The following is a 26,236-nucleotide window of genomic DNA, read 5'->3' as shown; positions in this document are numbered from 1 at the left end:
CCAGGCCATAACTCCAAGTTGAGATGAACAGATGCAGCTCCAGTGATGTACTGCTCCCTCAAGAACAGCCAGCGCTGTAGCTCAGTCCCATTAAACAAAAAGTACAAGACCGAGACAGAAACAAAACATGACCTGGAGTTGGGATCCACATTTTCATCAGCCAAACTACGCAAATGACCGGTTTTAGCTGCCACAAACAAGATTAACCTCAGTGGCAAAAAAGGAACAACATAATGTGGCGACTCAGCGTTCCTGTAAATCAACAGCTAAAGAGAGTCTTCTTGTCAAAGTGACCGAAGAAAAGCCTGACCGTTTTGCTGAACTTTTTTTTTTGTGTGTGTGTGGGGGGGGGACAGAGCTTCCACGAATAGGTTCAACTTCAGTTTACAGCTCCCGGGCAACCAACATCAAGGCATGAGTTGTTTGTCAGGTGGCAACAAAACTTTACCTCTTTGAAAGAACAACATCAGTGCTTTGGAAGACAGTGAAAGCGAGGGCAACCCAAGAAAGTTGTTGAAAAGATCTTGGGCACATACGGCAGGATCTGTGTAAGAAATCCCAAAATAGGATGTAACAGTGGAGATTGTGTCTATTGCTTTAAATCTGTTTTTATGGATGTTAAGTGGGGCAGCACAAAGAATTAACTTGTTCACTTCATTCTCAGTGGCAGACTGGGACCAAATGTGCCAAAAGAGGTATTAGCTACTCAGATAATCCAAGGTAGAAAACAACTACGTGTCAGGTTTTTTTAAATTAAAAAAAAAAAAAAAAAATCACCTAAGAATGTCATTAAACAACACATCAAAGTCATCCCTTTTCTCAGTCTAAATGTTTGAGCCTGTCATTTAACCACATGTCGTGTCTGTAATCCATCATTTTGACTCTTACTTGATGTGCCATCCATAACAGCTTTCTGGGGACTTTGGGCACATTTGCAGATGAGATTAGTATTTGAGAATAAAGTCTGACCACTGCTGTGAGTGCAGCACCTGTTGTATAAATCCACTGGTAACAGTAAACCACAACACCCCTGTTTGAGAGGAGGATGAACTTACCTTTGGTTGAGGAGACAGACCCATACAAATAGCAGGACAGGCTGACATTTATCACACCAGAGCCACCACACTTGAGATGCTGCACCTGAACAAAGAGAGGACGACATTTTAGATATCCGTGTAAAGCCTGTAAATATACAGTGAGCATTAAAGAATCGTTTGACATTTTGGGAAATGTGCTTGTTGCTTTCTTGCTGAGAGTTAGATGAGAAGACTGATACCTATGAAAGAGGCACCAATCCTCTCATCTGACTCTCAGCAAGAAAGTAAATAAGCGTATTTCCCAAAATGTCAAACTTTAGAATTTTTAAATTTCCTTTTAATAGAGGAAAATACCAGCTGTATTAATGTGACATCGCATATGGGAATGTTTACAGTGTATAATGGACAAGACTTGAGAAGCAAAGTCAGATTTCCATTACTACTATTTGGTATGCAGTCCAAAATCCCTGTGGAGAATATAACATGACCATACTACCTACCAACTACCTAGAACATCTGTATGAACAATAAAAACTGAAATATCTCTCTGATTAAATTAGGATCAATGTAAAACTACAATTGTCATTCTCTGCCCATGATGATTATGTGACAATGTTGATTAATTAAGCCATATTACTGCACTACAAACCAATGAGAGAAACACTTATCAATGGCACAGAAAACATCATGCTCCAATTAGGAGTCCTGTCAGTGATCTTTGAGACCTTAAAGAGAGAGATATTTGCAATTAAAGAATACAGATCTCACAGGTATACCTGCATTAGGTCTAATAGATTATCATTTATTTGTCATCTTTGAATATATTACGTATAAAGTGCAGCAGGGACAACATTTTATTGTAGGCTGGCCTGGAAGTTAACGTTGCAGTAGTTCCCTCCTCAAAAAGCGTGTGGGATTTTTCCACTGGATTCTTGCATTATTGCAGAAAATAAGTTCTGTCAAATTTCTCAAAATAAGTTCATGATACTTACACATTTTGTTCAGCAAGATTATGTTTTTAAAGCATAAATGCAGTCACCAGAAGTAAAAAGCTAATGTTAGTCTATAAATGAACTATGCCACATGCCCATGACGTGCAAAAATGCTGACTAATTTACATGTTTTAGAACTTATTCCTGCATCACTCTATTACTGATAGAGCAGTGCATTTAAATCTGTGTGTCTGGAATATCTTAAGGAGTATGCTGCAGGTCTGATTTGAGATATTTCCATGACGAGTGGGACAATTTTTCACAATCAGAATCCACTTTAACTGCAGTGAATCAAAGCTATCACCTTAATTGAGTTAAGCCAGATAATTGTTTTCCTGTTGGCTTCGGGCGGGGTGAGGCAGGTTTTACTGCACATTTTACATCCTGAAGCTGCTGAGTGAAGCCCTTCCACACACTTTCTCTGGCCCAACATGTTATATTGATAATAACATCAACATACTGACAAGCTGTTGTTAAAAAAAGAGGCTCCACCATATAAGAGATTGACAATATTGACTGGCAGCTATCAGATTTATAATTTAAGACCAACATTCACTGCATGAGTCTGTCACTAGTCTGAATAGGAAAAGGTGCTGGAGAACCTTCATGGTAGAAAACACACCCAGCATGAAAAGATGAGAGGTACACAACAGAGAACTGCCTGAATAAAAGCTATGAGAGGCGCATGAGGACAGCAACAGACCCAGACAGCAGCATGGGGTGGTGAGTCTCACGTCCTGTTTGGTCAGGGGGCGAGACCATGACAAGATACTGACAGAGAAAATGCAGGACCTCCAGCTGAGTACCTGACATACCTCTCTATCCTTTCTCTCTTTACTCCTACTCCTTTAACTGTGTTTGCTGAGCACTATAGGCTACTTAACATGTGAAAGGACACAAGCAGGAGAATCTAGGAACATATCCCTGAAAGCTCAACACACTGCAACTATACAAGACATGAGCAAATACATAAAACACAATCAAATAACAAAATCCTCACCAGTCTTCAACAATTCTATGGCACATATAGTGCAATTATGTTTCACAATTTGCCAGTGTTACTTCAGCCCAGTGACCAGAAGAAAATCTTGGCATTGTAGGTTTCTGCCATGAATATGTTCCATTTGCACATTTTTCACATCAACATTTCTAAAATGACAAAGTGTATGAGCTAATTTTGTCATAAGTAGGTGGATGGGTGGTTGAAGGCATGACACGTGGGTGTTCTTAGCAATCCCTGGATCTTTTTCCAGCAGCTTTTTCAGGGACCCGTCGCTGTGTTTCCTGCAACGTTTTTTGCTCCCAAAGCGTGGGTGTTTTTTAGCAACCCATTGCTTTTTTTTCCAGTAGGAATAGTGCCATGAACAAAGTTGTTTTTTACTGAGACTTCCCTGCTTTTTTTTATTATTATTTTTTTTACCTAAAACCAGGTAGTTTAATTCAAAACATGCTTTTTTTCCTAACCATAACCAAGTTAACCACAGCGTTGCTGAAACAAAGTAAAAAATAAATAGTCCAACATTTTCTGGTGCATTGCAGTGAAGGAAAAGCACACCCAAAAGTCATTTTCAGCATCTAGTAAAAACCTGTCTTGTTGAAAATGTGACGACATTTACAATTCCTGGGAGGCCTGCAAAGGAAAACTGACAGGAGTGCTTGCAAGCGGCGGCCTCATTCAATGGTATTGCTCATTCTGCAGGATCTTTTATGTGACACCATTACAGCTGAAGCTTTTTTTTTGTTTTTACAAAGGTGATTCAATGCTTTATGAAAAGAACAAAAAAATTGTTCTACAGAGCAAGCAAATACGGACTTAAACTTCCTTTTCAAGAGCCCCAAGGCAGATTAGTTAGAAACAACGGCATCTTAGAAAATGGATCCAACAATCAGCGGCGGCATTGGGCTGAGTCATAATTTATTACCCATGCACGCTTCACAGTAGCGCCTGTTAGTGTGAGACTCAACACTGGGCATCAGACTGAAAATAGATGCAAGAAACTGGAGCTGGGAAAACGATCACATTACAGCATTGTTGGGCTTCTATAAAAGCACATGACATGTTTGACTGTAGCTCTGTGGTGTTTAATGGTGGGGAGGGTTTTCTTTTTGTTGTTAATAGAGCACTGTCTGATGCTCATGTTTCATTGCCCTAGAATCACTGCCTTCCTCAGATACAAAGGAACAGCTTGCTATCAGCCTTCATATCATCTATAACCACACGAGTATCGCAAGGTCCTTGTAGTACTCTGATTTTAATGAGCAAAAACACATCCACACACAAAGCTAGACTTAAGAAGAATGGAAAACACGATTCCGTTTTTACTGACTTGAAGTGGTCAACAAAACTCATCCCTTCTGTCTATTTTTTCTGTCTCTCTCCCTCACACACACACAGCACATATACAGAAGTCAGAGGCAGGCAGCTTCCATAAATAGAATGGAAAGTAGGCAAGTGGCTGCTGGGAGTGGCTTTTACTGGGAATATGATCGATTAAAAAGCAATTTGCTCCTCCGCTCAGGCCCTGCACTTCTAAATGACAGCCCCCCACGGTCCAGATGGAGCTCTGAGGGGTCAGGTAGCCGGCCTGCCCCGCCTGCTTCCCCATCGCCCCTTTACAGGCACACACACAGCCTCCACTCCCAAGCCCGGGCCTCGGTTACAGTCTGGTGGGCAACTGGAAAGCGACCAGGCAGAAACATCCAAGCAGCCCCTGCTGGTCTGACAGAGAACCTAGACTTTGTTCTAACACACCGTGTATTTGCGAAAGCTGAAATGGAGACGAGAGGCAGGTTAAGACAAACAGGAGCAGAACGCCGCAGCACAAAGTCAGACCGGGCAGGAATTCAATTTAGTAGTCAGGGTGCACTGGACCAACACCTGCCTGCCTATACAGCCACTACTGCAAAACACACAGTTTAGACACAACTGTACGTGGTAACATTGGCTTTGTAAAATCATATGTTATGGTTTCTACTACATTTCTCAGCATGATCTTTGAAGTGAGAAACTACTGTCATTACTTTACTTATTTCTCCTGGAGGGTGCTTTTATTGCTGCGGATCCTCTCTTATCTCCAAACATCATGATAGCCTATGCACATCGTTGTGAGTGCAATGATATCTTAAGTGCTGGTCATATTAGGTCATGACGTAAGATTACTTCTATTCTGAAAAACATGGCATCTTTACACAACTAATGAGAGGAAACTTTATCATAATTTAAATTAAAATTGTGAGTTTTCTGGTAGTTTGTAATCACCCTGATAATACAGCACCAGCTAATACTTGATTAGGTTGTACAGATATTGTAATGGCAATCCATTACATTACTATTTTAATGACAGAATCAAATCTTACTATGCTCTAATGTTATGCCGCACCAATCCACAGCACCACAATTAGAGCCGAAAAAATGATTAGATTACTCAATTAGTCGACAGTCAGGAAATTAATGGGCATTATCTTAATAGCTGTTGATAGACAGAGGTAATTTCCCCATAAAAATACCAAACATTGCTGGTTCCAACTTCACAAACATGAGGATGTGTTTGTCTTATTCTCTAGACTCTGAAAATGTTGGGATAAGATTTCACTATTTTCTCACAGTTTTTTCACCGTTAACATTTTATAGATCAAAAACATTATTTCGATTGAAAAAATAATCATCTGGTGCAGCCATACCCCAAATACCAGTACATACAGTAAGTACAAAGATATACAGTGCAACCCCTGGCCTTGAACATGCTGCATGTGTGGCTGATCACTTACTGGGAACAGAGGCTGGGGTGAAAATAAAATGGGAGGAGGGTAAGACAGAGGGCAGGAGGACCATATGGACCCTGGCTGTACAGTTTGGCTGGCTGCATGGGGGCACTGTTTGGGAGATTGGCCCAATAGTGATCCTGCTGTCACTGATGATAATAGAAAACAAAAATGATCTGCGTGCTCCAGATTATGGACAGTTGAGTGAAAAGAGAAAAGGAAAAATCTTAACAAACTAAAAACCATTTGTCAGAGATTGAAGAAGATGTATTGTAAATATGATTTGCATTCATAACCAATGACACCATACTTATCCGTTGACTTAAATAAATGTTGTCACACTGCACATTCTGTGAAAGAAGCTGTTTAAGTTTCATAGCTGTAGCTGAGAAACACTTAGCGTTTAATGGCAGAAATTTCCTATCCACATCAATCTGCAGGGGTTCCACTGCAAAAGCACATCAGTGACAGACCTAAGACATTGACGCTATTTTGAAGTGCCAGGGAGTACGTTCTCCGTTACCATAGGAACACAGGTAGTAAGTGGTGGTGATAGTGGAGACAGCTAAAAACACACAGTCAGCTGCCATTTTTAAAATGGTGTGAATTTACTGGCCAAATAAGAGACACCAATCACTTAAACTGATTATTAGACAGACCTGGTCACGCCTTTCATCTTCCACATTCACTGCATTGATTTTCCCATATGACACAGGATTCAAAGCTGCAGTGTGTCTACTTTTCTGGCTTTTCAGCAACTCTTCCCCTGATTATCCTCACTGTCTGCAGCTCTTGGCTTCAGCAGAGCGTGGCTTCAGACCTCTTCAGACTGAGCGGCTGGAGGTTAAGTGATACTGACAGATGACGTAACGGGGAAGTCATTTGCAGGGAGATCTGGCTTCTTTATCAATGACGGTACTCCTCTCACACAGACAGAAGAGAGGGAGTTAACAGATGTGATTCTGTCCAGAAGGCTCATGTTTCCACATGCACAGTGTTAGTGGGCTAATGATTTAATCCATAGCAAAATGTGTAAGGTACAGAGTTTGGACCAAGTCCCTGTTTTGCAAGTCACAAGTAAGTGTCAGGTCCTTGCAGTCAAGTCCCAAGTCAAGACAGGCAAGTCCGAAGTCCTGAACTTTGAGTTTCGAGTCCCAAACAAGTCATAAACCAAATGTAACCATGTTACCAGAGTCATAACTTTAGCTAGGCACAGTCTCATTAACTATGTTAATATTATCCTCGACTTCAAATGTTGAACGAAGCTAAAAAGTTGTTGCATTTCCATCAGTAATTTTAGACCTGTACGTTTTGCATATTGCAATTTGTCTTCTGGGAAAGGCTATTTTTTTTCCTACTGGCGCTCAGTGATGTAACGTTAGTTAGCAGCTTGATTTGATGCTTTCAGATTGATCAAACAATGAAAATCTGGAGAATTAAGTGTGATTGCTGGTAGTGTTAGTAGATTCAAGAAATTAAGGGAAGTGAATATAGTTGTGGTACACTTTTAAATACCATAGTTTAGCATGTTTGGAGTTGGGGGAGGTATCAAGTATTTTCAGGTCATAAGGCTCAAGTCCAAGTGGCATTTAAGTCAAAGAGTTATAAGTCTTTTTTGATTTTGTCAAGTCTAAGTCAACAAATTCATGACTTGAGACTTCCTCAAGTCCAAGTCGTGTGACTCGAGTCCACATCTCTGGTAAATTATAAACATTGTTCATTTTCTGTGATACAGCAGTGATACTTATCACCTTTCACTTTTAAACTAAACTAAACTAAACTTAGCTAGCCTACTTAAATTCTACTTTTATCATTTCAACGATGATATGACAGAACTGAAGCAATGGTTTGACATTTTGGGAAATATGCTTTATTGCCAAGGTAAGAAAAGATTCTCATGGCTGTACGCTTAAGATGAAGCTACAGTTAGAAGCTGCTTAGCTTAGCTAAGCATTAAGATTGCAAACAGTGGGAAACATAGCTTAATTGCCTTGTTAACTGATTGTAAAGCATACTTCATTTATTCAACTAACCAAAACCGTCTCTAGTCTTTCAGCTGCCTGTCCAACCAGTATAGACTGACATCTGGTGGCACCAGCTGTGCACTACAGCACATCGCCCCAATGCAGCATCTCTGTATCAGTCTAATAGAAAGAGGAGTGTTTGTATTTTTCATGGTATTAAAACTCATACAATGAGACTTTGTAGATATACTGGTATACCATGATATTGTGATACTAGAGTTGGGTCGATTACTGGTTTTGCTGGTCCAATCCGATCTCGAGCTTAAACCGATTTGACTTTATGTAAACCGGCTGAACCTCGACATTTGACATTACGACACGTTCTGGAAAATCAAAAAGTAGCCTACATCAGCAACCTGTGCTGATAGGGTCACAGTGCTAAATCCAGCATCAGTTTTTGGGCTGACGAGAGGAGACATGACAGAGTTGTCTCTCGAGAAGACTAAAACTGCACCAATATGACAACATTTTGGATTGAAAGGCAATGGAAGAGGTGTCTTAACCGGCTGCTAGCGCTGTTTTCAGCTGAACTTTCTTCAGACGCCCTCGTCTACTTATATATGTTGCTCGCCTTAAAAACAAAACACCACTGATATGGGGAATTATCTCTATGATACGTCCTTCTGTCTCTACAAAACCTAAATCAAGTGGAAGCTTGTTGGAGAGATCACTGAAGAGGAACATTTCTGATAAGGTAAATGACCACCGCTAATAAGTTAGGCTGCTTGCTGTTGGCTATACTGTATGTGGCTTCCAGTAAATATCACAATATAAAATTTGTTTTTTGTTTTATTAAGTACATTACAAACGTAGGAAGACAGCAAGTAGGCTACTCACCCATCTTTTAAGTGCTTACATGTCGAGTCTGATCTCGAGCACACAGCTGATAGGTACACGGTTTGTTTACATGACATAACACAAGTGCATATCTAACAGATTCAATGTGCACAAAGAGCTCCAATGTTACACGATGCCACAGGATAGTCAGATGCTAGTTTTCTGTTGTGACACTGTCCCCATGTTCCATTTACACTGGCCCAAGCGTATGAGATAACACCCAAGCCTAGCTGACTGTTAGATTTATTTATTTCCTTAAAATTTTTATTATCACTGCAAGTTGATGATGCAATATTAGACTATTGCTATCATGCACTCTTGGCCACCATATTCGAGCAGTGGAAGTCTAAAAGCATGCCAGCCCTATTTCATATGATCATTTACCTAAAGGCTACTGGACCTCTGCTGCCAAGAAACAAACACTTCAGCCGGCGTCTTTTGTCAGTGACTCAGTGACCTTGAATGGTTGATCAGAGGTCCCATGAGTTCACTGCTAATGGGATCAAGGGATAGTGAGGGTGGGTGAGTAGGGGTGGGGGGTCTTACTGGATTTCCGTGAGGAGAAACAACCAGAATTAAAGCCCTCTGGGAAGACAGAAAAACCATAAGAACTTTTGTTCCCTCATCTTTTCACCCACTCACAGTGGCTGGCTGATTGATATTCTTATGAATGTTAATACTAAAGCACCTCTTCCAAAGCTCACCTTGACAGAATTGATTTTCCTCAAAAATAATTCAGCCGAGGCATAATGGAAACTAGTAAAAGTGCCTCAAAGGCTGGATTCAATGGTTTTGAAGTGAAAAAGTTTCTGCCGTGATTCCTCGTGTAAAATGACTCTCTGTAGACTGCAGATCCAATCTTCAAACTATAGAACAGATTTAATACAGGTACGTTTCTACGCTTGACTTTATGACCTATTGTCTCCTGCTCCTTCCTCAGACATAAAATATTCATTCATCTTGGTGCACAGATTAATAAGAAGCTTATTGCTGCTGTTGCAGAAAATCCTCAAAACACTCATTTCATTTTTCTGTTCTCAAATTAACATAGTTTTTTATGCATCATTTCCCGACTCTAGAGCCTCACAAATCCCAACACATGATACAAACACAAAATGCATGATTGTCAATCTGAAAAATTAAGCTTTTACTTTTTTGAATCAATGAAATAGCAGCTGCATGAAAAATTCAGGGTTTCCATTTAACCTCCAATCTCACCTCTGATAGTTTGGAAAATGGATACAGGCTAAGAGGAGTGGACACTTCCACTTGATATGGCATTAAAAGCAGTCTCTCCTATTATGGCTTATGGATTAGCCAGTCGCAACTCTCCCACACACACTCCCCCACAGACACACGCAGACATGCACACGCACGCGCATGCGCGCGCGCGCACACACACACACACGCACACACGCACACACACACAAACACACACACACACACACACACACACAAACACAGCTTTCTCTGGCACAAGCAATGTGTCAAACAATAGTTGCCAAGTCTGCTGCCTGCAACAAAAGATGGAAAGAATTAGAGAAATGGAAATAGTGATTCAACGCCGTTATGAAAACTGGAGCGCAGCGTGCTATGACAGAGTGAAAACCCATTCAGTCTGACTTAATGCTCCGTGGAATCTCTCCCCCGCCCTGACCCCCTATCTGTGGCACTCAAAAATGCAAACAAAAATCAACTGTATTGTCCCTGAGTTTTTATACACATACACACACACACCCCTCCCTTTGCTCCCAGTCTGTCTGGCTTCCCACATTTAAGATTCAATATTTAATTGCCATGTCACCCCTGCTGATTGGAATTTGAACACTGGTACACAGCAGTTATTCAGGACTCCTGAGTCAAATATATAAATGTACAAAATATTAGTGCAAAGATGAGGTGAATTCAGGTAAAAGCCATTATTCTCTATTGACTTCTTTTGCAAAACCTATACTTGTCACAGAAGAGAAGCAGGCGAGTTAGATTTTTAAATTGCACAAAAGGGGCTGCAACTCAATATCATGTCCACATATTTTGCACATTCAGTGAATTTCGGTCCATTTATACCCTCGGCCCCACTTCACCTCACCTCTCCTTTCACACCCAACAAAGTTACACCATATTGAATTCTCCCAATAGAAAGTGCAAGTGCAGACCTTTCTGACATCTATTTAAGCCTTCAGCCATATATCTGAGTCTGGGACCCATCCAGGAGCGGTAAATACCCGTGCAGAGGCAGCGGCGCTGCAAAGCTACAGAGGAGATTGGTATTCAGAGTGGCACCTTCCAAAGTTGAAGCTGCATAAATAGCCCAAACTATTACATAAAGGTAAACAAACCGCATTGTGCCCAATCATATCAGCTCAGTGCTGTAGCAGGTGGATAAACTGACACAGCCTGCTCTGCTCATCAAATGATATAATACTATGTTTTTTGGCTTTATTAGTCTTTGTGGCAGAGCAAGGGCCGAGAGCTGTCGAGATAGAGGCACAATGAGAAGACAATAAGGGAGCAGGAACAGAAACATGGCAGAGGTAGACATCAAAATGGGCCAAGCGACTCAAAGTGAGCTGTGAAGTTTTAGTCTTTCAACAGTGCCTTCATTTGCCGGGTAGCAAAGCGGACCAAACTGTAGAGAAATGAATGGTAGATGTCTTGCAGTGGCTGCCAAACCTTTTTCAGAAAACATAGTTCATTGCTCAGATAATAAGCCTCACAAGTTTGGATAAAGGATCACACTGGCATGGGCACACAGGCACACACACACGCATGCACACACCAAGACCTGTTTATTCTGTTCACTATGGCTCACTAACAGCCCAACATCTCCCCACCACAGCCAGGATGTGACATGCTTGTCTGTTTGCAGGCAGAGAAATAAATATCATGTCTTTCACTTTTTGTTGGTGTCGTCAGCCTCACAAGCTACAACCAATTTAAATGGTGTCTGAGGCTGCCAGAAGAGGGAATCCAAAATGAGGGAAGGTGGGAACAGAAGGTATAGTGATGGAGACAGGAATAGACGAGGTGACAGATAGACAGGAAACAACAGTGTGGAAAAGGAGAGAAGAACGCCATGGATATGGAATAAGTACATAGAGAGGGATAAAGGAAGCATTGATAGGGATTTGGGGAGCAGTAGTGGACTTCCACATCTTCTCCCTTATGAGGGACTTTTGTGGCAGGCTGTCTGTGCTGCTGTCAAACAGCGTCAACGCTCTCCTTCTCTCTGGAAACAAGTGTTGGGGTTGTTTATCCATCCAAATCCTGCTGGTCTGTTCACTCAGTGTCAAACCAGTCGAAGCACATATTTAAAAGAAATCTGTCATGTTAAAAATTCAGCAACTACGATGATAGATGGGTCCATACTAACTGATTGCACAAATTATAGAGTTAAGGTCAGGTCACATCAGCATTTTAAAAAGTAACATTTCAGGAGGAAATCCATTCATTCCAACATAATAGCCATGATTATTGACTTTGCTTGCATTAGCAAGGTAACCCACACAGATTCTTCACATTTTATTAAATCTCTGAACTTTAACCCAAAATTGTAGCTTATGAATAAGGCAATAACAACTTTTTTTAGTGTACTATAAGATGAGTGGGGTTTCTTTTACTCAGTAATTGTACTATTAGAATGTTTTATATTTAAAAACATACTTGTCAGTGAGCTGAGTGGGGCACAAACTTTCTAGATTATTTTGGCCTCAGCTTCATTATTATTCTGAAATAAAACTGCAAGCAGACATTTAAAGCACAGGTCAATTTACACTGATCAGCCAAAATATTCAAACCAGTGGTGGGTGGAATGAATAACACTGATCATTTTGTTACAATGCAATAAGTTGCTGGAAAACTTTTGGTCCTGGCATTCATGTGGATGCCACTTGACACCCACCCAAACACCGTTGCAGACCAAACCCCCCGCTCCCACCCCCGTGGCAACAGCACTCCCAATGGCAAGTGTCGGTACACCAGCAGTACCCCCAATCCACGGTGGGGCCTCCTTGGATTGGACTTGGCTCTGACCTGTAGAGGCAGGGACACAGGACCTCTGGGGGTGTGGTGTCGTACCAGGCCATTGGTGGCAGATCATTTGAGTCCTGTGGGTTGTGAGGTGGGGTACCAGTATGTCCCACAGGTGCTTGATGAGATTGGGACCTGGGGAATTTCGAGGTCAAGTCAACATTTTGAGGTCTTCTTTAAGTTCTTCAGGGCATTTCAGGGCAGTTTTTGTTCTGCTGGGGGCCACTGCCACCAGGGAGCATTGTTGCCATGAGAGGGTGTACTTGATCTCAATCAGTGTTTTGGTGGGTGGGTGACTGGAGCGTGTCAAGTTTCCCAGGAGAACATTGCATTTTAACGACATGATCAATGTTACTCACTTCACCCACCAGTGGTTTAAATGCTTTGGCTTATTGGTGTATATCTTTAATATTTTAGTGCTGGTTTCTTTTACTTATTTGGAACATATACACAAATGCAGATATATCTGCAATGAGCTAATATCTCGGTCTGGTTTCTTTCACTCAGTACAGGTATTCATCCTAAGCAAGTCTCTGGATTCTTGTGAGCTCAGTGGGTGCTTTTCTGTGGCTGACCTCCCTTAAGAAGGTGTCACAGCAAAGCCCTGTTTCCACCAAACACTTTCGGTATGGTACCTCTGGAACCAAATATACACTTCATGGTACCTAGACCCTAGCGTTTCCACTACAAACAGTACTCTTAAATGTGGACAGGGTTGTTGTCACTCACTGCTCTGTCCAGCACTCACTGTATTTCCTCATTATGGGTGACACAAAACAGGCTGCAGTGAGATTCTCCCTCCAAGGGATATTTAAAAATAGTGGGTTTGTGCATTTAGTCCTTATCAGGCAAGCTCAGGGGTTTAGTGTTGCCAAAGCCCGATGCTACGTGACCTTTTTCTTTTCTGTGACTGAGTATTAGAATATATGCAGTTCACATAACCCGGCTGAAATAATATATATATAAATGCTTGTAGGTCCACTCATTACTAAAAGTGTATGTCATATAAGAAATTTAAGTAATAGTCAAAGTTGTCATGGAATATTTAAGGTGTGTTGATTGATTCACGTTGTGATCTCTGCATTAAGTAACATTACAAGTTAACATTGCACCTTAAAAGACGCCGGCCGTCGGACAAAACTTCCTTTCATTTTATAGTCACAGTTTACTAACAAAACTCCACAGTATGAACAGTGATTACTTAAGCCACAACTCAGCCCTGAGCAGAGTGACCATTTGCTACTGACCAATCAACAGACTGCAGTGTTCACAGCTCCACCTTTTAGTGCTGGATCTGTGTGCTAGGTACCCCAAAAGAAGGGGTACCAAAAATGGTAATGGTCAGGAACGGTTCCATTGGTACCATCCACAACTTTTCGCAGTGGACACGGAAAAAAACGTACCGAACCAAACCACCATGAACTGTACCATACTGCTCAGTGGAAATCACCAACATATCTTAAAGAGCTCAGATTACCTTATTAGAAGAGTGCAGCACCTGAGATGCAGGCCCACTTGTGGTCCCTGGAGCCTCCAAAAGTAGAAATGGAGACAGACTACAGCTATTAAACTACTCTCCTGTGGAACCATCTCCCAGTTTCAGTCCAGGAAGCAGACACCATCTCTGCATTTAGGAGTAGGCTTAAGACTTTCCTCTTTGATAAATCTTAAATTTAGGGCTGGCTCAGGCTTACCTTGGACCAGCCCCTAGTTAGGCTGCTATAGGCCTAACCTGTTGCACTGGACTTCCAATGATCCACTGGTTCCCATGGCTAGTGATTATGCTGAGCTTGTGGGTCGTGGTATCACCTGCTGCTGTTATTATTACTAGACATATTTGTATTATTATATACATATTATATATATATGATATACTATTATCATTAGTATTCATATTTATGTTATTATAGTTGTTTTTGTTGCTATGCATTTCAGTCTCTCCCTGTGTCTCTCCCCTACCACAACTGATCAAGGCAGATGACTGCCCATCTACAGCCTGACTCTGTTCAAACTTTCGGCCTGTTAAAAGGACATTTTTCCTCGCTGCTGTGGCAAAGTGCTTGGAATTGTTGGGTTAATGTAAATCAAAGAGTATGGTCTAGCCTGCTATATATTGGGAACTATCATGAGATAATTTTTGTTGTGATTTAGCGTTATACAAACAAAACTGACTTGACTTCACATGAATGTTAAGTTGTCCTGATGTGCTGAATCCTGAGATAGAGAGTGCACACCTGCATACATGTGTAAACTTTTGAGATTCAAAAAGGTCACTATTGTTGTCCCCTCCCTACCCAAGACACTCAGCATTTACAGGAAGTGAGCATTAGCATTTTGATTGATGGCTATTCTCAGAGATGGATGTGGATGCACAATGCAGTGCCTGAGTACAATACACAATAGGAGCCTATAAATCATGTTGTTGTTGGTTTGTTTTTACCCTGCTGGTAGCTGCACGGTTCTGCTGCTGTTCACTGGCTGATTTGAGGTATGTGATTCATTTTAGCTTGAGTACAAATCATGTTGCAGCAACAGGCGGACATACAGCAATGGCAGTATGAGATTGGTTGCTGATGAATGCTTCCTGCAGCTTAGGTTTTGGACAGCAACTTAGAGGAAAAAATGTGGAAACCATAGTTAACATTTTCCAAGACACAGCTCACAAAACTGGCAGTTACAGGTCTGGGGTTTCTTGTGCTATATATGTACAGTTAAAGAGTGAATAGTTTATTTTATTTGCATGTAAACCCACAGCTCCAACACTCAGCTTAGATGACACATCCTCCAGTTTGGAGCTGCACACATTCAAGTGTGGCTAATTTATCTCCGACTCATTTTCTCCAGGCTTTTAAACAACGGGAAAGCAGAACAAAAGTCTGTCATGTGTGACGTACAGTACAGTAAAGCAGACTTTGCCTCTGGAAAAACTGCCTCCATTTACTCCAGCAAGACGGGGATAAAACACAGCCCGTGCCACTTAATTTATGATACAGAGTAAATTAATGGGTGCTGACAAGCTCAATAATTTTTCAGAGGCAACAGATAACAGTTATAAGTCTCAGCCAGAATTAAACAGTCAGTGGAGAGACAGTGGGCACTTACAGTGGTATGTGTGTGCGCACATGCATGAGAGTGTGTCTATATACTGTCTGCTGGCCAAAGCTGGGCCCATTAATGGCGGACCTTGGGTGTTAATGTGATATTGTTTGGTTTATTACAGTCCAGCGTGTGCAAGGACCCGGACTCCAGCTACAAAGAGCTGATTTCATGCCAGCTCTCGCTCTGTCTCTCTCTTTCTTCGCCTCGGCTGCTTGACAAAAACACATTACATCTACAAGAGTCTTTTTCCTGAACCAACTGTATTGCCAGAGAACAACGGCTCAGCTGTAGCCACGCTTTGCAAGGAGCTGCCATATTTGTTCAGCCTGCTTTGAATGCCTCGGTGTCAGGAACCCACCATTCACTGTTGTTATGATTCATTAACTCCAGTCATTTAAGGCAGTGGTAATCAATGGTTGCTCTTCTGCATTGAGAGCGCAGCCATGTTGATGGCTTTTAAAAAGCTTTTAAGTGAGAGAGATTCAGATAGAAGGAGACAGAGGGAGATACAAAGTAAGTATAAGAGAGCTCAGCATCAAAACAAGCCTGTGTATTGTCTCTGGCAGATGCCCAACTTCATTAGGGACTTGCATGCTGCTTCAGACACTCTCCAATAGGCTAAAGCCATAAACAACACAGAAGAAATGGACTCTTTCTGAACACTAGGCCACTCACACAGGAAAACACACCACCTCTATAACTTGTTATATCTCTCTCTGCGTGTGTCTGTTACTCTATTAGTCAGAGAGGAGAGATTGTGGAGCACAGCTGCCCTCTATGGGTGTGAAAACACTCCAGCACACTAGCAGAGAGGCAGCTCTGATTTCTTCCTCTGCTGCTGCATCATGGCTGGAAGAAACAGAGAGGTGCTAATTGATGGAGCTCAGGTGTTTAACACTAATTAGTCGGCTTATCTTGCTAATGTCGCAGAATCATCTCACAGAATCAATCAGAGTCATCAAACGGCGCTCCAGCAGTGTGGAAAATAAGGAGGATTTCTCAGTGTAATGCAACACATTTTGGGATGTGAGGTATCCGACGTGTTCGCAGATTTCTGTGCTCGTGGAGTATACTCTCAACCCCCACCACACACGGCTCTAGTATCTCCAGCTTCAAATTCTGTACTTTTATATGCCAAGTTCAATATACCACAAGGAAAGGCGGTGTTTGTCTTTGCTTTGTCCTCGCTGCCCCATGCTGAGGACACAAACCATAAAAAACAAGGTGAAAACACACAGCACTGGGCTGGTAATAGATTTTATAGAGCGGGCCCAAACAAATGAGTCTCTGTGTACACTGACTGAGCTTTAAAGAGCCAGAGGAGGCAGCAGTCCATATTTCTGAGTCGGCCGGCTTCTCAGCTGCACCCCAGAGACCCCTTGAGATCTGGGAGCATGTAGCTCTGGAGGAGGCTGGGCATGAATCCTCCCAGCAATTCAGAGGTCTTCCCCCTGATCATACCTAACACGCTGTGATGTGTGATCCAGCAGAGACCTGAGAGGATGAAAGGAATACATAAGATCTCTATCTCTGAAAACATGTATTACCATGTCAAAGCTGGTCTAGATGTGGTTTTCAGAGAAAACGTGATGTTTTTTTTCATAGAAAAAACACTAACACTGGTAATGTCAGTTGGTTTTAGAGGTCTGAGTGAACACCAACAAAGCTGGAATACTGTATGACTATGTTATTACTTCAATGTTATTTTACATAATGATTCACTTCTGAAACAGTTCATTGATGGCACAGGATCTTTTTCCTTTTTTTCTTTTTAGGAAAACTGAAAATTGAAAGTGCCATTCTTTTAGTGTAAGTGGGATGTTTTCAGAGTGTCTAAGTAACAGTCTTAAATGTAAAAACTCAAATCTCAACAGCAACATCGACCATGTCAATTTCAGAAAAACTGCTCTGAAGGCTAAAGGGATTGATTTCAGAGATCTCACAAAGAAATAAAATTCATTACACTATATAATACAGACTTTGAAAACTGAGAGCTAAAGCTATGCAACATGACAGCCCATCAATATTTCATTTTGGGACCACTGCATTCGTGGCTCAATCACCCAACTATATGGGCACCAACACAGCTGAATGCTGAGCGGCAAGCAGACAGTAAAATATGGGACCCCTTAAGCATAGGGTCACAATTTTTCAAGTCTGTCTTAAAATAACTGTCGAGTGCCCATGTGTACATTGAAACCGTTTTTGTTTGCTGTAATTGTTTCTTCTGTTCATAGGGATCATTAAGAGATCCCTTCATAACACGCTTCCAGTATTAATCATGGAAGTCACAGTCCTCATTCTGTGCAGGCTGTTCACATGCACCTACATTTTTCTATGTAAAGTAATGCACCAAAATTTGTACATATTGTACATAATCATGAGCCAGTAATTCGTTTAGCCCACATATTTGGGAATACTTGGAAATGCGATTACATGACCAACGCTGACAAATATCAAGAAGGAAGTGGTCCCTTTATGAGGCAGGTGGGATGGTGAATGGGTCACAAAAAACAGACTTGCCCCAGGAGTCTGGTGTCTGGAACCGTGTGAACTTTGAGTCATTTTAAGCTACATGCTCCTACATTTCCTTTTTCTAACCCCAACCACATTAACCTTACTAACCTTACATAAGTTTACGTTAAATACGTGACACCATTTGCAGGGCGCTTATTCATAGGATATAATTGTGTGTGGCCATATTATATCTGGAGCGGCTTAATATAGTTGCTGGCTCAACAAATACTAAAAGCTCTAGCTTTTAAATTACATTTTCCATCCTGTGCTGTGCTGGAAACAAAGGTCAACAAAAACTACTAATTATTTTACCATACAGTACTTTGTCATAGGAAAAGAGATAATAAAGATGTAAATGCAATAAACAGCGTGCAAAATCAACTGTAATGCAAATATAAAGACAAAGGATAACTTGATGATCCTAATGAGATGGCACTTGAATTTTGTAGAAATATATTGCATGGAAATGAGATCAAGGATAAGGACAGAGTATATACAGACCCTGCAGAAATGTACATATTACTTGTGTATCAAAGCAGAATATATGTAAACATATAAACTGCTGCTATATTATGATGTGTAAAATAACAGTAGTAGAGTGAGTGATTGGAATGAGACACACGCAAGAGTGAAGTTATGCTGTGTTCACCCAACACTACTGAAATACAGTTTGGCACTTTGGCACTTCACCAGACCATTATGCATATCGAACAGAGCAGAAATGAAGCAAATTCCCTCTGCCTGTGTCAGGAAGGCTGCATAAACTCCCCCATTAGAGTTGCAGGAGTCAGGTAATGGAACGAGGGTCTGCCCTGGCTGCTGCTCCTCCTGCCCCGTCATCCATGGCAAAGATCTACCAGAGGCCGGAGAAAAGCCGAGCATCTCTCAAGGAGGGGGAGTGTGAGCAGAGATCACTGCAGCGTGTAGTGAGGCTGAGAGCTGTGGGCAGAGCAGCTACTCAGACTGTTACTGCAACAACATGCTCTATTATACTGGATTGCAGACCTTTGGCTGCCAGACAACATGAAACACATTGCAGCAACACTTACGGTAGCACTGAGAGAAAACACTGTATCAATAATAATGAATCATTCACTCACACACTCATTCAAACACTGTCTCGTTTGCTTAGTCGCTCACCCACACACTCAACTAAGTCACTTGCTCAGGCACTTGCTTGCTCACTCGTTTGCCCATTCACGAGCTCGCACGGTAATTCTCTCATTCACTCATCTGAAAACACACACACACACACACACACACACACACACACACACACAAATACATGCAACTTTATATCGACACTATCTCTATAGGAATACAGATACTGAAACAAATAACACCTAGAGAAAGCATCACAGCATGTGGAGTTGCTATTGTGCTAGAAATACACTTTATATGACAACTCTAAGAACCCACATACTATAGGAGTGCAGCTGAATATTATTAAGTGCTTTGTAACAAGGTGACACTGTATATAAGATTAACACTTTAGTCACCCCATTTGTTCAAAGAACAGAAGACAAAAACAAAAAAACAGGTCATGAATACCCTCTAAAAAGTGCACTTATTCATTTACTTCACCCCCCAAATGACTATTTGCATATCATTTACTCACCTTGTGTTATGCTGTACTCCTGAAGACGGAAGAAACCTTTGTTTTTCTCACATGCCACCAGTTAACAAAGCATCCAAAATTCTTGGTGAACTGAAGTCATAGGGGTCCGCATTGTACAAGAGCAAAACCATATCAAACCCTTATATTCCATGTTTTATTTATTCAGTCATATGCGCAGTAGTTCCCAAACAGACTGCCCTTTCCGACGGAGAACTGAACATAAAGTGAGACTTATTTATGCACTCTTCAAAGCCAAATTCTATTGACAAAAACTGTAATTTCACCTTTCTGAATGTGGGAGCTGTTGCTCTACTGCTGCCTCCATTGATAGTTTGTGTTATTGTGGGGCTTTGGTGAATTCAAACTAACCCTTTAAAACATCAAAGACATGCAATAAGACAAACTAACTGGTTGAGGCAACGATAGACTGTCAGCTCCAGTGTTCAGCAAGGTAAAATTACTATTTTCATCTGGCTTGAAGAGAGAATACAGAGTACTGAGCATACAACTGGATAAATGAGACTTGGATTCTACTGCACAAGCTGTGTGACAGTAAAGGGATGTTTTGATATTGTTTTGATATTGCTAAACGCAGACCCCTATGGCTTTAATTAATCAAGAACGTTCAAGAAATTTCCATTTACAGTGGAGGCATACAGTTTTCTTCCTGAATTCAATTAACACGGGTGAGTAATTAATATTGAAATTGTTATTCGGGTGGCGAAGTATTCCTTGTACAAAAATTTACTGCTGAGTATATATATATATATATAACAGCAGGACAGTATGTTATAAGTAAGATGAACTAAAAATAGACTACAGTGTCTGTATTCACTGTAATGAAGAAACAATAATGCAACAGTATGGCTTGTTGATGTGTTTTTGGACAACAATGAAGATCTATGGCACAAAAGAAAAACATATATATTGAGCACTGGCTACACAACCAATACGTGGTTTGGACTTCATACAGAGAAAAATACAGAGTATCACTTGACATCCATTAAGGTGAGGTATAAAGTAGAGAGGAGCCACGACAAGAACAGCGGTGATCATGAAGAAAAAGGAAAAAGATAAGCACTGATTAATTTTTTTTATTGCAGTTTCGGTGCTGGCTTCAGTGTGTGTTATTTATACAGGCTACCTCAGCCCTTGGCTGCACACTGTTTCAATATACAACTAATCAAGATGAGTGACAAGTACTTGGATGGAAATGTGACCCACTAAGGCAGATGGGGGACTACCAGTACACTTCACTTTAAATAGGCCGAAAGGAGAAAAACTAAACAAACATTATCTGCAGTTCAACTTTAATATATTTATAGTATTTATTTCTGTTGTATCATGTTACTACTGCTGCCGGGATGTCCCATTTTCCAGCAGAGGATAATTTATAAGTTTTCATGTTTTATTATCTGTTATCAGGCCATCTTGTTTATTCATTTATTTATTTTTTGTACTATCTCTTAATACAGGCATCCAGTAGGGTTGTGAGAACGCAGCAGCAGCAGGAACCATTCTCCTGACATGTGCTGACATCATTTTAACATGCAGACAGGGACGATGCATTAGTGTTCATTCATTGCCTGTTTATGGGTTCATCTGTATGAACCCGTTCATCCGGAGCCTTGGAGACCTCTGACCAAGTGATAATACAACCAGGGTGAGTAATGGATCTCACTACCATAAGACGCCCAGTACTTTTCAAACACGCATTATATTTAAAGGTCAGATATCCTCACAAAGAGTGTCAGTGGTATTTCAACCGTAAAACGTATGCAGACTATCTGAGCGCTTCGTGATTCCCACAATTTTAAGTTCCTTGAAAAACAGCTTTCCCTACACAGCCCAGGGGGTAAACGCATCACTGGTGGTAAATGACATGTTTACTGGCGCTTTGTCTTCATTACCATCATTCAGAATGAAACACAGCAAAAAAGAGCATATTTTTTCATATGCAGAAAGATTGAAACCACAACTGAATCAACTTTGCTTTTTAAATCACTGAGATATCATCTAAATGTAAACATACTAACGTTACAGCCAGTATCTCAAATGCAAAGACCACATAACCCCGCATTCTACGACAGAGTGTAATGACCGACACTACATTTCATCTAGGAAAACATGCATCTAATTTAATGTATTTTTCTTCCAGAAATATGCAGAGGCCTGTTCCAAGTTCAACAGCGTAAGTATATCTTCTGAGGAAACCAGTGGCTAAAACAACAGTTAAAATATTTGTTATAAAAGAGGCTGAAACAGTCATCCTGCAAATATTCCGCCACCTCTAAACCCTAACAGTTTTTACATTTTCATATTTCATAGCATTTTAATCAACCCCTCAAATCTCTAACTGAAGGCAGCAAGGCTCCATCGGCAATATTAAAATCATCCATTTGCACAGAAGTTTCATCCCATTTCCAACATTTCTTTAACATTTTAATGAACCCAATACTCTGCTACAAAAATGACATTTTAATATCAGATGTATTACAACCCTGACCTGGGAGGTTAACTTGATTCATCCCAGATGCCTGCATCATTTTACATAAAGATTATGGAAAATGACCATTACTTACTCTGAGCAGCAAACTCTAGACTAATCATAAGTCAACAATGATATCTTCCTATTTGCCATGCTATAAATAATAAAGAACCAAATCAGTCTGGGTTAATACGGTTAATAAAACTTGTGTAAGGATAAAATTATACACCCTTTCCTCTTTCTTACCCTTGGTCTTCGTATCTGCCTTCTCTGATATCTTTATCTTTGGATATCTGGTCTATCATTTCTCTCTCTCTCTCTCTCTAAGCTCCATGACGAAAAGTCCAGTTACATACCTGACACAGAACACTTCAAATGTCCAATCACATGTTTGCAATTTATGAACTCTGCTTGTGACCTATTTCCTCCAGATGACAGAGGTCTTGAATGGTTTTCCAATAGTAATGCTAGGTGAATGATTTGCAGCATGTTAACTCATCTTGCCCTGATGTAATACCAGAGCAAATTTTGGGCAGCATGAAAGGGTCATTTATGTTAGGGTATTTCAGCTTTACATGCATAGTATATAATGGATATGGGTTTGAACCTGTTGGACTGCCAGATTTCTTGAGCGTGGGCAGCAGGACTGCAGGGCTCCGCTGTTTATCGACATACACAGGGACAGGAGCAGGTGGGCAGAGCGATTCGGAGGGGAAAAAGATCAAACAGCAAAACTCATTCAGATTCAATGATGGGGGAGGCAGAGCCATATAAATCACTCATTTTGGGGTTCCTCATGAAGGCCTAACCGCTGGTAAACCATGTGACCATTTGAATTATGTAGTTAATGCAGCAGCTTTGCCATAGATCTTAACCCTAATTGGAATATTGTGAGTTTATAAAGGCATTAAAAAACAGTGTGGTGCTCCTCTAATAAAATATTCTTCATTTGATACCCATCATCATCACTTATGACCCACTATAAGCACGTGGCGGTGTATTTAGCTGCAGAGACACTGCCCTCTGCCTGGATTTTCTTATTTTCTTATCTTGCTTGTATCTTGTTTATTGGTGTGTACCCCCTAGCCAATAACAGTGCGCAGGTGAGGTTGGGACTTTATGAAATGGTAGAAGGTTGGTAGCAGGTAATAGCAGCATGCATCCAATATCAAGCTATAAAAATCGTTGACACAGCACCAAAAAAACTGCAAGTAAAGCAAGGTGAAACACCAAGTGGACAAAGTTTGATCTAAATCAAGAGTGAATCTGGTGTTGGCTTTTATTTTCACTTTCGCTGGCGAACACTAAAGGAGAGGATGGGGATGAAGCACAAAGCAGAGTTGGCCAGTTTTCTACTGGACAGGAAGTTGTGACTATGTCGCTCAGTTATGAAGCCACAAAGAATCAACTAACTCTTTCAGGTCATTGTTTTGGCTTTCTGGCCTGAACTTAACTGTTCTGATTCATTCCTATTGCTCTCCTCAACCTTGTTGTCAGCCACAGTGGTTGGTTGTTCCCAACTGTTGGGTGCAAGCCAGCTGACAACTGACTGTGTGTGTTTGTGTGGCTTATTTCACTCCTGTCTCTACTTTTCCCTCTATTTTTGTACATTTATGAAGAAAACCTAGATTCATAAAGTTCCAAGCGTGAATTACAATGTGTCAGTTACACAAGTGCTCAAAATATTTTCAACTTCACCTAAGTTTGTGCTGCCAGGGGCAAATTTATGTCATCTTTCCACAGACTTAATGTGAAATTGAGCTCTAAAATTCACATTTTGTCTTAACACACCCTTAGAGTGAAAAGTTGAATATAAGAGTAATACACTGTAGACTTTCACCAGACAGCAGGCAGACAAAAGATTAGCTGGTGAACATAGTGGAACATTTAGCTGTGAAAGACTGAAATATTCCCTCAGGAGTTGGTTGGTACCAAAACGGAGCTAAAAAAGACTGAATATTGGACTCAAATTCATCAGGTGGCTGAAAACACCAAATAAATGCTAATGCTGTTCTGTGTTTGTCGAATGTGTAAATAAATCCACCATGTCAACTTTATAAGGTGAAAATACATGTATCACTGTTGTGTCTTTAGCTCCTTCTGTTGCTTTCAAGAGGCCAAAACCATAAACTAATACAGATTTCTCTGATTGTTAAGTGTTGCTTTAGTTTGCACGCTATATTGTCTTTGCTTGTACCAGCATCAGTGTAGTAGTTGAAGTATCACACTGATCCAAGTAATGATGAATTCATTGAGGCACCTCCTAAAATAGCAGCCCATAGACAGTCCCATGCATCACCAAATTCAAACAGGCACAAAGCCAACAGGAATGCAGGTGAAAGTAACTGTGGGCATTTCATAGGAGAGCATACAGGCAAGGTGAGTCAGTGGCCGCTGCAAGCCTCACTCACACTGCCTCATTAGCTATGGATGGATGGACATTCAGGGCCAAGGAGATGTTGAGGCTTTACCTGGTCCCACGCACGCAAAAGCACAAATTAAAAACCTTCAATTATGTCGTGAAATATCCAAGTGTGGGTAGTCATAGGTGTGGCAAGCAATTTTATATATTTTAGTACATGCAAACTTGCAAAATATAAATGCTAATGTGCCATGTACCCACCATAAAGAATAACTCAAGGGGTGTCAGTCCTGCCCAGTTTGCCTGTCAGTCACAGAGCACACAGCCATGACAACTCCCCATCAATGATTCTGTTACTGTCACAGCTGTACAACATCAAGCATCGACTTGTGTCAGTCCGGGGCAGAAATGCAATAAGCAGCAGAGGCAGGAGGTGCCCGTCGGTCCCCGGTCATCAGGTCTCAGATACACGAGGGAAGGCTGAATCCTGCGTGAAGAACCATGTTGAAGATGGAGCCTGCTGTGAAAATGCCTCCCATTCTGCGCCAAGGCAGTTAATCCATATTAACTCCGTCAAGGCTCTCCCAACTCTCCTACACCTGTCAGTTTGGCATGGGCTCTAAGCCGAGCACCAACGCCATAATCATCAGACCTCCACCAGAGAGGAAATTACTACGGAAAGTGCTCAAGATTATTAAAAGAAACTGGAAAAATTGCCCAAAATAAATAATGTCCAAAATATCCCAAGCACATTTTAAAACCCTAAAATATTTCTACCTCACATTGGACATATATAATCCTGCCTTTTGCAGTTAGCTAGGCTCAACCTAAATCCTTACATCAAAACATATCATCTTACCTCAATGAGGAAGGTACCTTTGTATAAAACACCTGGTGAACCGGGAAGTAACACCTTCCAGAACATCAAAATCTTTACTGTGGAGCGCTGAAAAATGAGATGGAGAAAATGGAGCGTGATAAAAGAATATAAGAGAATCTACAGTAAGAGTGATAGTATGGAATAGGAAATGTGAAGGCAGGGGAATAGTGTCTGCTGTACAGGCAAGCAAATCCTTGCTCTGTGTTAAGAAGAAAATCCTCGTGCAGCAAGATTTCATCTTGGTGCGATATGTAATTTTAAACGTGATCACCTCCCATATGCTGGAGGCTCCTCTACAGCTGATAGCGTGGCTATGGCAACAATCGAGATGAAGTAAAAGAGAGAGGAAGGGGTAAAGGACAGGGAAGATAAAGGAGATGACAGACATGGAAGACTTAAAAAGCATGATGGAGGTGTGAAACTGTCACCCGTAGCACAATTTTAAAGCAATCTCTGCATATTTCAGCCAGGTTGCCAAAAGATGTTGGCATTGTATGTTCCTGCAAACCACAAATACGTTACATTTGTATGTTTTATACAAATCATATCGACATTTATAAATTGACGTCATACATATGACTTTGTCATCAG

General features: G+C 41.0%; 1 protein-coding gene across 8 annotated transcripts in view; it reads right to left on the bottom strand.

Moving 5' to 3' along the window:
* arvcfb (ARVCF delta catenin family member b) overlaps positions 1–26,236 on the bottom strand; it is a 322,620-nt gene that overhangs the window by 264,341 nt on the left and 32,043 nt on the right. For 6 of the 8 annotated variants that reach the window (XM_049577961.1, XM_049577967.1, XM_049577963.1 and 3 more), the window contains exon 2: positions 1,056–1,140. The exons of the other annotated variants lie outside the window; for them this stretch is intronic. The gene's annotated coding sequence lies outside the window, so the exon portion shown is untranslated. The remainder of the gene's footprint in view (positions 1–1,055; positions 1,141–26,236) is intronic. 8 annotated transcript variants of the gene reach the window in all.

The sequence above is a fragment of the Epinephelus fuscoguttatus genome, linkage group LG6, assembly GCF_011397635.1.
Source record: "Epinephelus fuscoguttatus linkage group LG6, E.fuscoguttatus.final_Chr_v1".
In the NCBI taxonomy this organism is placed as follows: domain Eukaryota; kingdom Metazoa; phylum Chordata; class Actinopteri; order Perciformes; family Serranidae; genus Epinephelus; species Epinephelus fuscoguttatus.
Note: the sequence above shows the minus strand (reverse complement) of the source record. Positions and strands in the feature narration are given on the sequence as shown.